This window comes from Olea europaea, unplaced genomic scaffold (genome assembly GCF_002742605.1).
Source record: "Olea europaea var. sylvestris unplaced genomic scaffold, O_europaea_v1 scaffold1507, whole genome shotgun sequence".
Lineage (NCBI taxonomy): Eukaryota > Viridiplantae > Streptophyta > Magnoliopsida > Lamiales > Oleaceae > Olea > Olea europaea.
The window spans coordinates 21,761-36,128 of NW_019232646.1; the positions used below are offsets into that span (position 1 = coordinate 21,761).

General features: G+C 31.3%; 1 long non-coding RNA gene across 1 annotated transcript; it reads right to left on the reverse strand.

Moving 5' to 3' along the window:
- Positions 1-4,088: 4,088 nt before the first annotated feature.
- LOC111376448 lies at positions 4,089-14,294 on the reverse strand. Its single transcript, XR_002699483.1, has 5 exons — positions 14,101-14,294; positions 13,182-13,235; positions 13,044-13,103; positions 10,821-10,923; positions 4,089-4,384 (listed from the first exon to the last, which is right to left on the reverse strand). It is a non-coding gene; the product is annotated as an uncharacterized LOC111376448 (long non-coding RNA).
- Positions 14,295-14,368: the final 74 nt, after the last annotated feature.

Here is a 14,368-nt window from a genome sequence, read left to right on the forward strand (position 1 = left end):
CCTTTTAATAATTTATTTGGACTCATTTGCACTTTTTAAAAAATTTTGGGAGTATGATTGAAATTTTAACTTTTAACTTTTTCTTTTCCCTTTTATTGTTTTATTTAAATATGGGGTATATTTGTCATTTTACACCAGAAATTTGATGAAAATGATGATTTTCACGATAAAATATGAAGGTAAGGGTAAAAGTGTCGAAAAATGAAAGATATTGACTTTTTGCACAATAACATTAAAAAGTATGAATGTTTTATGCTAATTACCCTTATTTCAAATAAATTTGTTCTTCTTCACGAACGACATTCTTTAAGAATACTAATATGTAATATTTTTGCTTCTTCTGGAACAATATATCATCTTCTAAAATATTGAAATTTTAATAACATGCTCTTCAAAAGTAGATAATTCCATTTGGAACATTTATATAGGATGGGTTGTGTTTCTCTAGAACAACAATACCATATTCATTTAATATAAGCTCTTGTTTGTCAATCATTCTCTCACATTTTACCACATTATTTTTTTTATAGTACTTATTTCCAACTCACATTCTCCATTAAAATAATATTACACATATATCAAAAAAATTTCCTTCTTTTTTAACCACACATTTCAACATCAATCACTATTCCATACTCCAATTTTTGAAATTAAAGGGCTACAAACATGGCTTAAATATAATTTCTAGTAATGTTTTTTCAGGGGCACAAGTTAAATCAAAATATTTAACCAATCTAAAAAATCACATAATATATAATAGAAATAGAAAGACTTCTAAAAAATATACTTACGTGAATTTGAAAGTTTTAGAAATTCTTGCATAGTTGACAAATCTTATATTCTTTAAAGATACAATTTTTAAAAAAATAAAATAAATAAATTATAGTACTTAAAATATAATATTGTTCACATAGCTATTTTCTCACAAATGAACCGTTGGATTTTAATAGGAATCTTTGGATTTGAAGCAAAACGAGTTGTGAACATTTTATCCAAATTTCATGATGATCGAACAATGACACACAGAGATATCAACGTTTTGTCATAACAGTGCAGGCTGTCCAGATTTTGTGAATTTCTGCACTATTGATTCCGAAATAATAGTGCAATTATTCCATAGTGTATAGAATCACTATAGAATTAACAAACTTCAAGTTTGTGATAATGTCAATTTTATGAATTTAGAGTACATGCTAAAAGGGAGTGCTAATAATTTTTCTTTTGTCTACTTCTAGCCATATACAAAAGAAATATAAAGATATTCTATATTATTTTCTTGTATTATCTCAATGTCATATTAATTGCAGCTGATATTTTAACTAGGCAAATTTTTTCTGAATTGGCTAAAATAAAGTACATCGTTAATATATAATTTTGTATTATTTGATAAAATAATACATGCTCTTCCGAAACTTTCAACGAATTGGATGCAACTGATGTCATATTAACATTATTTTTACTATTATTAAGTCCAGAAAATACTTTTTGTTTTGGAGAATTGTTCGCATTTTTGCACTATCAAATAAGCATGTATAATGACATTTCATCTCCAATTTTGTGATGTATACCATTTGAGTAACTTTACAATAAAATACAATTAATTTTGAAGATTATGATAATATTGTATAATCATATAATAATCAATTAAGTGTTCAAACAAGTCAATGTCAACATGACATTAATTATATGTTTTTTTTTCGAGGATAAACACTAATTAAAAATGATATATTATTCAAAATATGTGCTACTTTGATAGCACATCGTATTTTATTGTTATATCTTCAAAAGTAATGTGTCAAATCTTCTGCTAAAATATTGAAAATTACGATTCATGCTTTTTAAGAGCGATCACACATTATTATAATGAATTATACAAGGATTAACTATTCACGAGTAAAAAAATTTAAGTTAGATTGTATTTATTATACTCTTCTGGAGCAAATAAAACTTGACTAGCACATCAATATATAAATACATATACAGAAGAAAGGACACATAAGGAAATTAAGTGTTTAATTCGTGATTTTACATTGAAATCAATCGATATTCTTTTGAAATATTTGTGCTACTTCGGGGACAACAAAATTTAATTACGCATCAGGAGCAAAAATATAATGTTAGATCTTATAAAATTATGCTCTTCAGGAGCAAGAAATATATATATATATATATATATATATATATATATATATATGAAAATTGATGGATTCATAGATAACGAACATTATTTAATATATTAGTTGACAAAATAATTTATTTGATACACTACTTTAAATTGATTAATCAATTAAATATATAATCACAAACAATAAATAATTGCTTACAGCCGACCATTAAAATTGTTACCAAAGTTGATTCCGAACATCGATTCAATGAACGTGATTATGTACACATATATTAAGAGTTCCATGCAAACGTCCTGCCTTGTAACGACTCGAAACCTATGTCACGCAGGTTATTCAAATAATTCCTTTAGCCATTATAAATGTTGGTTGATACATTATAATACAAAAAATAAATAAATAAAATGAAGAACATTGCACAATAAAATAAGTTATTTTATTGTCTCATAAAAATGTCAATTAATCTAATCAATATAAATCAAGCACTTATCTTTTAAAAATTTAATAACGATTTTGAACATTAAATACATTAAATTCTAAGTAGAAATTTAATTTTCTAACTAAATACTAAATATTGAAAGAAAAACATAAATTCTTGGTGACCTCCAACTTCGATCTATCAAGCATATGTTAAAAATAATTTAAAATATGGAATGAGTATGTGAGCACGCTCAATACAAATTTCATGCTAATATTTTCACAATTCAATGTAAAAAATAAGTAAAGTATTCACATAACATAATTTTCTTATGGGATAGAAACTCAGCCTCTCGTTCTCCCTTGTGTCATAGCCATTCTCAATATCTACTTAGTGTATGCAGCCACATGACTAATTTCTGTGTAAATCTACATAATAATACCTTATGATGTTACTCACAAGATCCTGATTTAATTTAGATTACATAATAACACATAAAATACTTTACTTAAAATGTTAAAAAGTGACAATACAAAACCACTGGGCATTTAGGAAAATTCATACCTTACTCATTAAATTTCTTGTGTATTTAAGCTATTTAGAGCTGAAAATTCTTGCAAACAAATTTCAAACGCGCTAGAAAACTTGTTTTTTTCCCTTTTCCTTTATTTCCTCTCTTTTCTCTCTCTTCCTCGCTTTCATTTTTTCCTCCCTTTTATCAAGACTAGTCTTTTGCCTATGCAATGGACAGATTTTGTAATTTTGAAGTTAATGTTAGCGTGCTTGAAGAATAGATTCATACCTCTTGTTTCTTTTGCAAGTTTTTCTCAAATCGTCAATGTGTAATATAGCATTTGTTCATGTGCTTGCTAACCAGAAATTAATGAATATTTATAATCAACTTTATTATCAAATATTATGAAAGTGTAGGAAACAATTACAAAAGAACATATTTTTTATTAAATGGCAAATGGAACTTAATAACATTCGAAAATTGCAACAAAAGGTGTAATGTTGGATGACAAAAAGCACGAACATAATATAAGTAATCATATTTACAGGAAATGAGCTGTAGAAGATGCAAAGAAGCAAAAATCCTTACGTCCAAACATTGACGGTGTCGTTAATGGTGATTAAGCTCGACAAAAATGTTTTTAATAGTGGTCGATCTATAAATTGGAAGCGTATAGGTTGTTCAGAGAGAGCCGAAGGCAATGCTCGCTATACTTCTTGCAAGATGATGGATGAGAGCCGCTACGAGGAAAAAGGTAAGGGGTTAGAAAGTTGTTCCACGAGTTATATAATTCAGTTTAATTATGTATTATTTTTAAAATTGGTGAAAGAAGTTCATAGCCTAGTCCAAGGGTTGTAGAAAATACAAGAACCTATAATGGGAGACTTTTCCAAAAGAGATTGAAATGAGGTTATAGCCGCAAACAACATAAAAGAATAAGATATGATGTTAATTTGTTACTCGCAGCATGGACACCAGCAACGAGTACTTGAAGGGACATCACTGGTCATTTCATCAAGTGGAGGAAAAATAATTGAGAGAAAATTGCATACTCATAAGCTTCATTTGAAGCGATGAACAAATATTAACTTATATATGCATATAGATTCATAACAGCAGCAATACAATACCTATGATGTTTTGTGATATGTAAAATTCAAAAAATTTCCCGATTACAAACTGACTATCATTTTTTTTTCTTCAGAGTGCTGGGACGTAAGAAATAGAATATGATGTCATATAAATTACGACCAAGGCCTACACCATACTTCACTGTCTCACAGAAAACTGAATGAAGCTTCTTGTCTTACTTGGAATCTGAAATAGTATCTACATTTGCATCATTGTCAGTGATTGAAAGCATAATGTGATTGAAGTCTCAGTAACACGTATGGGTGTGGAGTTGGTGAATAGATGAATTAAAGGCCTGAACAAAATTGTATGAAAGCTATTGTGAAGAGTGATTCCCATTTTTTTCATAACATGTCATGGCAGAGAGCTGTATTCTTTGTTAACACTTTTGTGCATGTGAACAAAAGTAATAGATGCACATGATGCAGATAAGTAATCTCCCTGTTCTACCAATTCTTTATAATTTGGCAAATAAAAAGATGTCCTATAATTACCTTTTATAGTTGAAAACTATTATGAACTTGGGCAATTAATCAAGGAAGAGTTTAAAAAGATGAAAATAAAAGCGGATGTTTCAATCGGTTTGGAAGACCATGATGAATAAAGACTTTAAGTGGTGTTTCGAATACTAAAATTTCTTACCTGGAAGGAAAGTACAGCTCAGTTCAAGTAGAACACTTGTTCAGACTTTCTAAGAGATAAACTTTTGTTTAAATATGCGCGGTCAATTTTAGTAATGCTACTTCTAGCTAGTTCTAGATATTCAACCTTATTCTTTATGGTTAAAGCAATTCGATAGATGGCCCATAGTCTAAGAGTGGGAAAGCATTACATTAGAATTGCTGACAATCTTATAGAAGATGTAGAGTAAAATGTATTTGATTTGGAGACTGGATTGGTTGTTTATGACAAATTACTGATTCAGAGTGGTAACAGGTCCAATAAGCATTCCCTTCATCGGATGCTTTCTGAAGTTTCGATCCAATGTTCATAGGAAGATTGACCTTGCTTTTAGGTCCTCACATTAATGTAGATATATGTCACTTTATATACCTAGATCTATAAGACTGAACCTATCTATCCAAACTAAAGGCAGAACTCAATAATTGTAAGTACTTCACAATTTAACAAACATCAATGACTCTCCACAAACAGCAAGCTCTTGTCCTAAGGACAATACCTAGCAACCACTTCTAAAATTCTCCTATCCTCATCATAGGACATAGCCCAAAATGTGTAAAATTAAAATCGTCAACTGATGCAGGACATTTTCCAGCACAACAAAAGAGAAAGAGACGACCAATAAAAGAAACAGATCCAAATGTATCTCGAAAAGCTTCATTTTCTCTAAAAATTGCTCGTACGTAAATGCACAAAAAAATAAAAGAAGCTAATCATTAGTCAGAAATGTCGATACATATTAAATAAAAAGTTTTATATGAAGTTCAACAAAAATTTCCCCGATTACAAAAATTGCAGAAACTAAGGAAAAATGTGTATAACATTATAAATAGACCAATAAAGTTATAAGCTTTAATATCTAGAACAGAAAATGGGGATTCTTTTGGTCAATAAATTCACGAATTTTAGTGCATAGCCAAGAAAATGCAAATTATGTCTTGATGAAAATTTTAAACTGGATAGAAGTTCAAGTGGAAAGAACAAATAAAAGATTGGTAACAGAACACTTGGAATAAAGCACGACGATAGAACATTTAATATATATATCATGTCAACGCTTTTCCATTGCAGTTCTTCCATACATAAAACACATTATTTATTAAAGGGCTGGTGAATAAACGCAAAAAGACTTGACTTCGAAAAATAAGGAAACTTTTAATCACAATAGCCTTCAAAGTTACCTTCCTAGCTACGATTGAGAAAGTTCAAAATCCCTGAACTTAAAAATTTTAAAAATAAATAAATAAATAAGACCCAAAAAACTTGTAAAACCCAGTTATCAAATGCAATTCTTACCGTGCTAAAACAATTAAACGAAATTTACTTCACAAATAGCATAAATAAACAAATAGATGTCATAATAATCATACAGTTGAATGTACATATGAATGTACGTAAATAAGGAGAAAGGAGCACCTACTATCCTGTAACTCTAGATGTCTACTAACGTGTTGTATCAAATATTGAAATTGGCTTAAAACAAGCAGCTAACAATAATAAGAAAAAAATGAAAAAAAAAAAAAAAAAAAAACAAAAAAAAAAAAAAAAAAAAAAATTTTAAAAAAAAAAAAAAAAAAAAAAAAAAATCCAAACATGACAAGCAAGAAAGAATCTTAAACATAAAAATATATAAGACGAAAGAAACGAGGTAGTTAGCTGTGAAGCACCACATTCTTCAAAACAGTTAATTTGGTACAAGTTCTTACCCAGAATTTAAATAATACAGCCACGAAAAGCACATGTTTGTAAGTATGAACATGTTAGTGCATGCAGGGCCGGTCCTGGGCTGAGGCAAATGAGGCCTGCGCCTCAAGCCCAGGACCATAGGGGGCCTCGTTTTGGCCCAAAAAAAAAAAAAAAAAAATATATATATATATATATATATATTTCCCTTCTTAAGAACAACACCAGCCGGCCCAAGCCAAAACCAATTATCCAGCCGGCCGAAAAGGCCTAATTTTGGCCGAATAATTTTTTCCCCTCTTAAAAACAAGGCCAACCAGCCCAAAAAACCAAAACCAATTATCCAACGAGCCGACAATCCATTTACCTTTCAAATCTATTTACCCAACCCAATTTATATATCTAATATCCACTATCCAATCCAATTAACCAAAAATTCCCAAAATTCAATCAAAATTTCCAAAATTCCCAAAATTTGCTCTGCTCATCAGTCCACAATCCGACAGTTATCGCCACTCGCCTAAGTGTCGTCTTCTTCAGGTCAGTCGCCTCCTTTAGCTCCGACCACCGGTTTCTAAATTTTTTATATTATTTACTTCGTTGGAGCACTTGAAGACATTACCAATCTTGTAGTTATGAAATCCTTTTTGCCTACTGTTTTCTAGAATAGAATATCATTGAATTTATCTAGGTTTGTCTAGAGTTCCCAACTGATTATTACAAATGCGTTTTTCTAGAATAGAATTTTTTATTTATTATTATTTATTTATTTTTTCAGCTTATGTGGGTTTGTGAGTTGTTGAAAATTTTCTTTTTTGTTCTATTTCTTTACAAATTAATTAGAGATAAGGAGCATTGAATCTTGTCAGATACCATTATATCTGAGTGGGTGTGGTGGGTGTTGGTTGGGAGTGCGGGGGTGGGAAGTGGACGAGGAATTAATATCTATCTCTCTCTTTTTCTCCTCATTTTTTATTTCTTTTTATTTATTCCATGTTTTGTTCAGCTAAAGCCTAAACATAATTGATTAAAATTAGTAAACAATTAACCGTATATTTTATGGATTCACAACTTTTTAATCGTACATTCTATCAATTTTAATTAAAAAAAATATACTAGAAATCAGATGCTTATTTAAATCATCAACGACTTAATCAATTTAATTGTTTTATGTAGAAAAATATAAGTCTGTTCATTTTAAAAATGATGAAACGGTTGATTCTTGGTCACTTAACAGTCATTTTGGATAGAAATCATCTAGAGGTCCTTCGAACGCATATTTATTTATTAAAAGGTTTGAAATGTATCAGCTACAATTTTTTAGGTGTTAAACTGTCCTTTTTTATTTATTATTATTTATTTATTTTTTCAGCTTATGTGGATCAGTGTCCAATATTATTTTTATGGAATGTTAGGTCAGTAGGTCTGTGGATTTATGTAGTGTTTAGTTTACTGATTAGTGATTAGAGCCCAAAGTAGTTTTCGAGAATAGATTTTTGTTAGTTCCATGTAGGGCTGTATAGTGTTTTCTAGAGATTGTGGCCAATATTGTTTGCTGATTTTGATGGATGATCTCAGCATGAACTTTTCTTTACTTCTCCACATCTTCAGAAGTTGTAACTCAAGCTAGTTATTAAATCTGATAATCCAAAAGAAAACAACCATGACATGAGATTTTTCAAGCTGACTTGCCCCTTCACTTTGCTAACATCGAAACCATAAACTTATCCACATGGAAGAGCAACTGCGAAATAACTCTCCAGCAACTGCAAGTCGCACATTTTCAGTTTTACATACTAGTTTTCATTGAGTTATTATGATTTAAAATTACATTTCAATTCATAAGATTGAATTCTATTCATTTACTTCAAAATATAAATTGTATAGGCTTTATGTATTGTAATTGATTCAATTGTGTTCGGAGTAAAAGGTGAAATTGAATCGTTCTTCTTTTGGCTTTTGTGTAAAGCTATTATCATAAATTTAGTTGAAGAGTGCAAATTATTATTGTCTGTAGACTGGAATATGATGGTAACAATTTCACAAGACACTTGCAAATTAAGCATTTGACTAAATCAATAATTCAATAGTGATCCCATTTTTACTCGAGACTTTTACATCATCTGCAGGGTATTCCAATGTGTAACGACCCGGAACTCTCGTCCAAACCGTTAGCTTACGTACTGTCCGCTTTGGGTGAGTCGTGCGCCCACTTACCCCCCACGACTTTCTATCGCATTTCCCAAGATTCGAACTCTTGATCTCTACATAAGGTAGACTTAAGTTGAATCGTGGTACCAATTGGACCAATTGGATGAGAGGTCCGGATCGTTACAAAAAAAAGCGCATTTTTTTGTAACGACCTGCTCACCTAAGCCATTAGCTTACGTACTGTCCGCTTTGGGTGGGCCTTGCGCTCACTTATCCCTCACGACTTTTCTTCGCGTCCCCTAGGATTCGAACTTCTGACCTCTACATAAGAGACTTAAATCCCGATACCAATTGGGCAAGTTTTTGTAACGATCCGGACCTTTCGCCCAGCCGTTAGCTTACGTACTGTCCGCTTTGGGTGGGCCTTACGCCCACTTACCCCACGGCTTTCTATCACGTTCCCTAGGATTCAAACTGTTAACCTCTACATAAGAGAGACTTAAGTTGAATCGCGGTACCAATTGGCGCCAAAATGACTCGTGGTAAAGACAAGATAGACTTTGAGGAAGATTTGTTTTTTGATCTGGGGGAAGTTCTCGCTCCTTCACCTCGTAAACTCAGTAGTCTACAACTATCATTGCTTTTGTTCAATTATAAATAAATAAGCACTTTGATGGAGATTTGTAGCATCATTCAAGTAAATACAGATTGAGATCGTAGAAACATGAGCTTGTGATATAGCTACACCTAATTCCAGACTAGTTAATGCAAGAACTATAAATAAAGGACCAGGATCTCTTATGAAACGCCCAATTGGTACCACGATTCAACTTAAATCTCTCTTATATAGAGGTCAAGAGTTCAAATCCTAGGGAACGCGATAGAAAGCCGTGAGGTGTAAGTGGGTGCAAGGCCCACGCAAAGCGGACAATACCTAAGCTAGCAGCTCGCCCCAATTGGTACCACGATTCAACTTAAGTCTCTCTTATGTAGAGGTCAAGAGTTCGAATCCTGGGGAACGCGATAGAAAGCCGTGAGAGGTAAGTGGGTGTAAGGTCCATCCAAAGCAGACAGTACGTAAGCTAACGGCTTGGGCGAGAGGTCCGGATCGTTACACAGTGAGCTATATTAAGCATCGATAATGGGCTCTAGAGTTTGGTTCAAGAATATAATGAGCAAAAAGAAAGTGAGAGGTGACAGATCTCAAAAATTGAAGGTTTGCTGCTCTTAAATATTCTTAATTCCCTTATCACTAGATCTTAGTCTTGGCAATCTTAGACATCATATATTATTTTATATAAATTTTTGTTTCAGGCTCGTGAGTTGTGATGAGATCATTCTCAACGGTGTAATTCCACAATTATCGTCAAAATTCCACTTCTCAGATAAGCAATGGCTTGCCCTAACTTGTTATTAAAGAGATTGAAAATGTTTGAAGCCTTGTCAGCTTATATAATTGCAGCTTGGTCGGCTTATATGATTGGTTATTGTGAGATGAACAATTGCACAGATGCACATAGTAACTGTATTGGAAATTGTAATTGTGTGATGATTGAGATATTTTGTAATTGTTTTTTAGGTCAATTATTGGACATTATACACCGTTGAATTTTGTATTTATATAAATCGTTTCTATAATATATTTAGTTGTTTTAAAGTTAGTTTTTTAAGTTAGCAATGGATATAATAATACGCCGTTGAATTTTGTATTTACATTGCTTTCGCTGGGAGGCCTAATTTACACATTTCGCTTCAGGGCCCATCAATCACAGGACCGGCTCTGAGTGCATGCAACAAATCAAAGAACATTTCAAAATAGATGCAGGATTAATTATTCCTTCGAAATGCATTATGAGTACAGGTTTAGTTCATCTATTATGATGTCAAAAACATCTTAATGGTGAAAGCTTATATTGCTCGAGAAGAAAGATTCTATAAACTAGTGAATGCAATGCATGAAACATACTACAAAGATAAATGATAAAAGACTCTAGAATTATAGTTTAGTGGACTAATGTGCAACTGATACTTCCACCATATAAAACCATATATAACTGAATTTACATAGAAATGCAACAAATTTATTGGAGCAAGATAAAAATTTTAAGGGCTAATATACCTTGGGATGTTCCTCTACTTAATCATCCTCAATGCTGTAGTGTTTTGTTGCTGTATATGAAGATGCAACATCTTCATGCCTCCGACGATCGATATGCTACATTCTGATAAAATGAATTTAAACTTGTTTAACACAATATAAACACAAGATGCAAAAGGCTAAGAAGTTCTACAAATTACAAAGTCTACAACAAATTATGCCCATTGTTACAAGATTAACATAATATAGTAAACTCTTGAGCAGAAAAGGATTTCGAGTTATTTAATGCACATAATACAACATAATTATGCCAAGACAATCTTTGATCAGTATAAATAACAGAATTGAGAGCACACCCAGAATATTATTCAAGTTGCGAACAACCAAAATCAATTTCTCAAGACCACTGATGCTATTAGAGCAGTTATGCATGAAAAGATACAACCAAATAAAATTGAACGACAAAAGGAAAACACAAAAGACAAATATTCTATCAAAAGAAAAAGGACAAATATACCATCAAAAGAAGAAATCACATTATAATTTCAATGTCAAAACAAAACATACAAAGTAAGTTGAAATTCATACCCACTCAAAAGAAAAAACAACCTCAGCGCAAGAAATAACTAAAACTTTTGAAATTATGTATAAACCTCAAAAAACCTAAGCAAATCAATACATATAAAAGGAATTGTACCAAAAGAAAATGATAAACAAAAGAAAATTGATTCACGCAATTAAACAAACAAACATCCTATCGTTACTTGTACCACCAACACCAACTCTATTTTCCAAAGCCCTATTGACAACATTACCATCAACATGTAGTCAATTCAGTGAAATTATCATATCACCAATATTATTTCTGCTAAAATACTTTTAACTATGTATCATCAAGAAATTTTAAGTACATATAAAAAAGAACTAAAATTTTTGTGCATATATTCAACAAAGATATACTTTACCATTTCATACCCCAACTTACCCAAAATAAATACAACGCCAAGAATCAATAGCCCAAATCTTTACAAGATCCCAATTTCTTGTTCACATTTTCATAATTTTTTAAGAATTAATCAAATCAAAACAAAAAATCCATAAAAAGAAGTAGCCCAGAAATCAATATTTAAAAATTATCACACTTTTCCATTTTTGAGTTTACTAAATGGCAACTCGTAACTAAGAAAATCAGCAGCCCTCATTTAGGAACTTTTGACTTGAGAAAGTGCAAATAGGGAAATGAATTTAAAAGGCGTCATTTCTGAAATCCGTCTATAGTTAAAGAATCGAAGGAGTCTGTGAAATGCTCATTTAAAAAGATTTCTACCCAAAGAAATTGACATTAGTTAGTGCATATGAAAATTAGTGCAGAGGTTAAGGAAATATTGATCTTGAGAATTTTCTTTATTTTTCTAGAGGTTCTAATTAAAGGAAAATTAGAACAAATCTGATGACTCCATGGGGGCTGCCATGTCATATTTGAAAACAATTAATTATCTATAGGCTTAATTTTGATAGTAACCTTTTCAATACTTCAGCTTTTTTTCATAGGTGAAGAGAGATAATTGGTCAAAAAAGAATTCAGCCTAAAAAGGCAAATTAAAGATTGGCAAACACAAATTTGAAAGAGTACCACGTTTGTTTACATTAATAGAATAATATGATGGAGTTATATGTGGATATGATATAACTATTTCTATCATCTAAAGGATTTTCTATAACTATACACCATGCAGAAATATATGAGTTTCAAAATATCTAACTTTAAAACTAACCAAAAAATCAGAAAGAAACAATACCAAAAAGAGTACAGGATAAGCATTTGTGACTCTGTCCTTGGGCACATACACATTGACTACATATAAAAAGTATATGATAAAAATCTCAAATTCTATAAACATGAAATCAATAGATTTAAAAAAAAAAAAAAAAGGTCTATATAATGATTAGTGATCACTCCAACAAAAATCATTTTGATAAGGTAATTATGCAGAAAAATATTGGAGGCAACACAAATCCAGGCACCCACAAAAACCAATTAAGATTTTCTTTTTTCCCCTCATGTTGAGATTAGAGTACAATGGGAAAGTACAATGGTCTTCAACATAATGAAACTGAGATAGGCTACAAGATATGAGAAACTATTAAGAGGAACTCATAATCAACACATCGACAAATCTAATATACCTAATGCAAATGCAGAAATACAAAGGTTCAGGGTAAAGGAGGAGAATCAGTACATACCTACTCATTAGCCAATGGTGGAAGGCCACCAAGATATAGTCAACTTGCATACCTTGTAGCCTAGGGATGAAGTAAAGATAAGGAAAAAAAAGTCAAAATTACATAAGCAAGTAAAGGAGAAGCATTGCCTGTTTTTACCTGCTGACTCGTGGCTTGGATTGGTAACAATGGACTATAACTCACCTGGTAAACCTATTAGCATGCATTGTATTTCGTGAGAAAAATGATGGTCACCTTCTGAAATTCATAAAGATAGTGCAAAAGAAAAAGAGAGGGCTACTAATGAACTCAGTGCACCTGAGTTGTCTCAGAGGTATGCGACGCAACATTCCAGAAACTACTTCAAGAGCAAAGGAATTCCTTTCAAATGTTAATAGACAGGCAAGCCCGCTGTTTTTTCCATATCATTAAGTTTTGTGGGCATCTACTATGATGCAGTCAAGATCTTAACCAAGTGGATACATTTTTATTTTGGTTGCTTAGTAAAAACAATATGAAAAATGGAATCAAATTCATTAATTATTTGATGCAAGAAAATTTTAACATTCACGTAATAGAAAAATAATTTATTTTTTTTTATTTTTTTTAAGTTTCATGATTGTGGCTAAAATAAAATTACACATCAGAAGAGGAAAATGAGAATATAACATCATTCAGAAAAATTACAAGATTTAAAACATATATTGAACACCACAACTGCAGAAACCAGTTAACATATACACAATAGGGAGGAATTCAACAAAGAACACGCAAAAAGAACATCAAAGGAAGAGACTTGAACTATCCTAGTTAGATTTCTTAAAAGATCGAACAAAAAAGGAAGACTCATATTGAATACCACGGCTGTAGATACCCGAAAACATATACACATCACGAAGAAATTCAACAAAAAATACACAAAAATAACATGGAAAGAACAGAGTTAGGTATTTTAGGTTCGATTTCTTAAAAAGATCCAAAAAATTGAAAAAAAAAATTGCAATTCAATAGCCCAACTAAACAAACGGAAAGCAATATAGAAGATATGTAGAAATTCAACAAGTGAAATTGTACTTACAGGTGTATATCTCGGTTGACTACAAATAATTTGGGTTTATTCTCTACGATCACAAGACGAAAGTGATATTAGGATTAAGGGAAAGAGATAATGGGTTCGAAGAGTCATAGTTCCATATTTATGTGTATTCCCCCCCCCCAAACGGCATAGTATAGGGAAAGCTGGTTGATGGACAGATGGAACCGGATATGTGTGAAAAGGATGTTTCCAAAATGAATAGTGAAAGTGGATCCTCTCTTTTTTAGGAATATTGATGATATAATATATA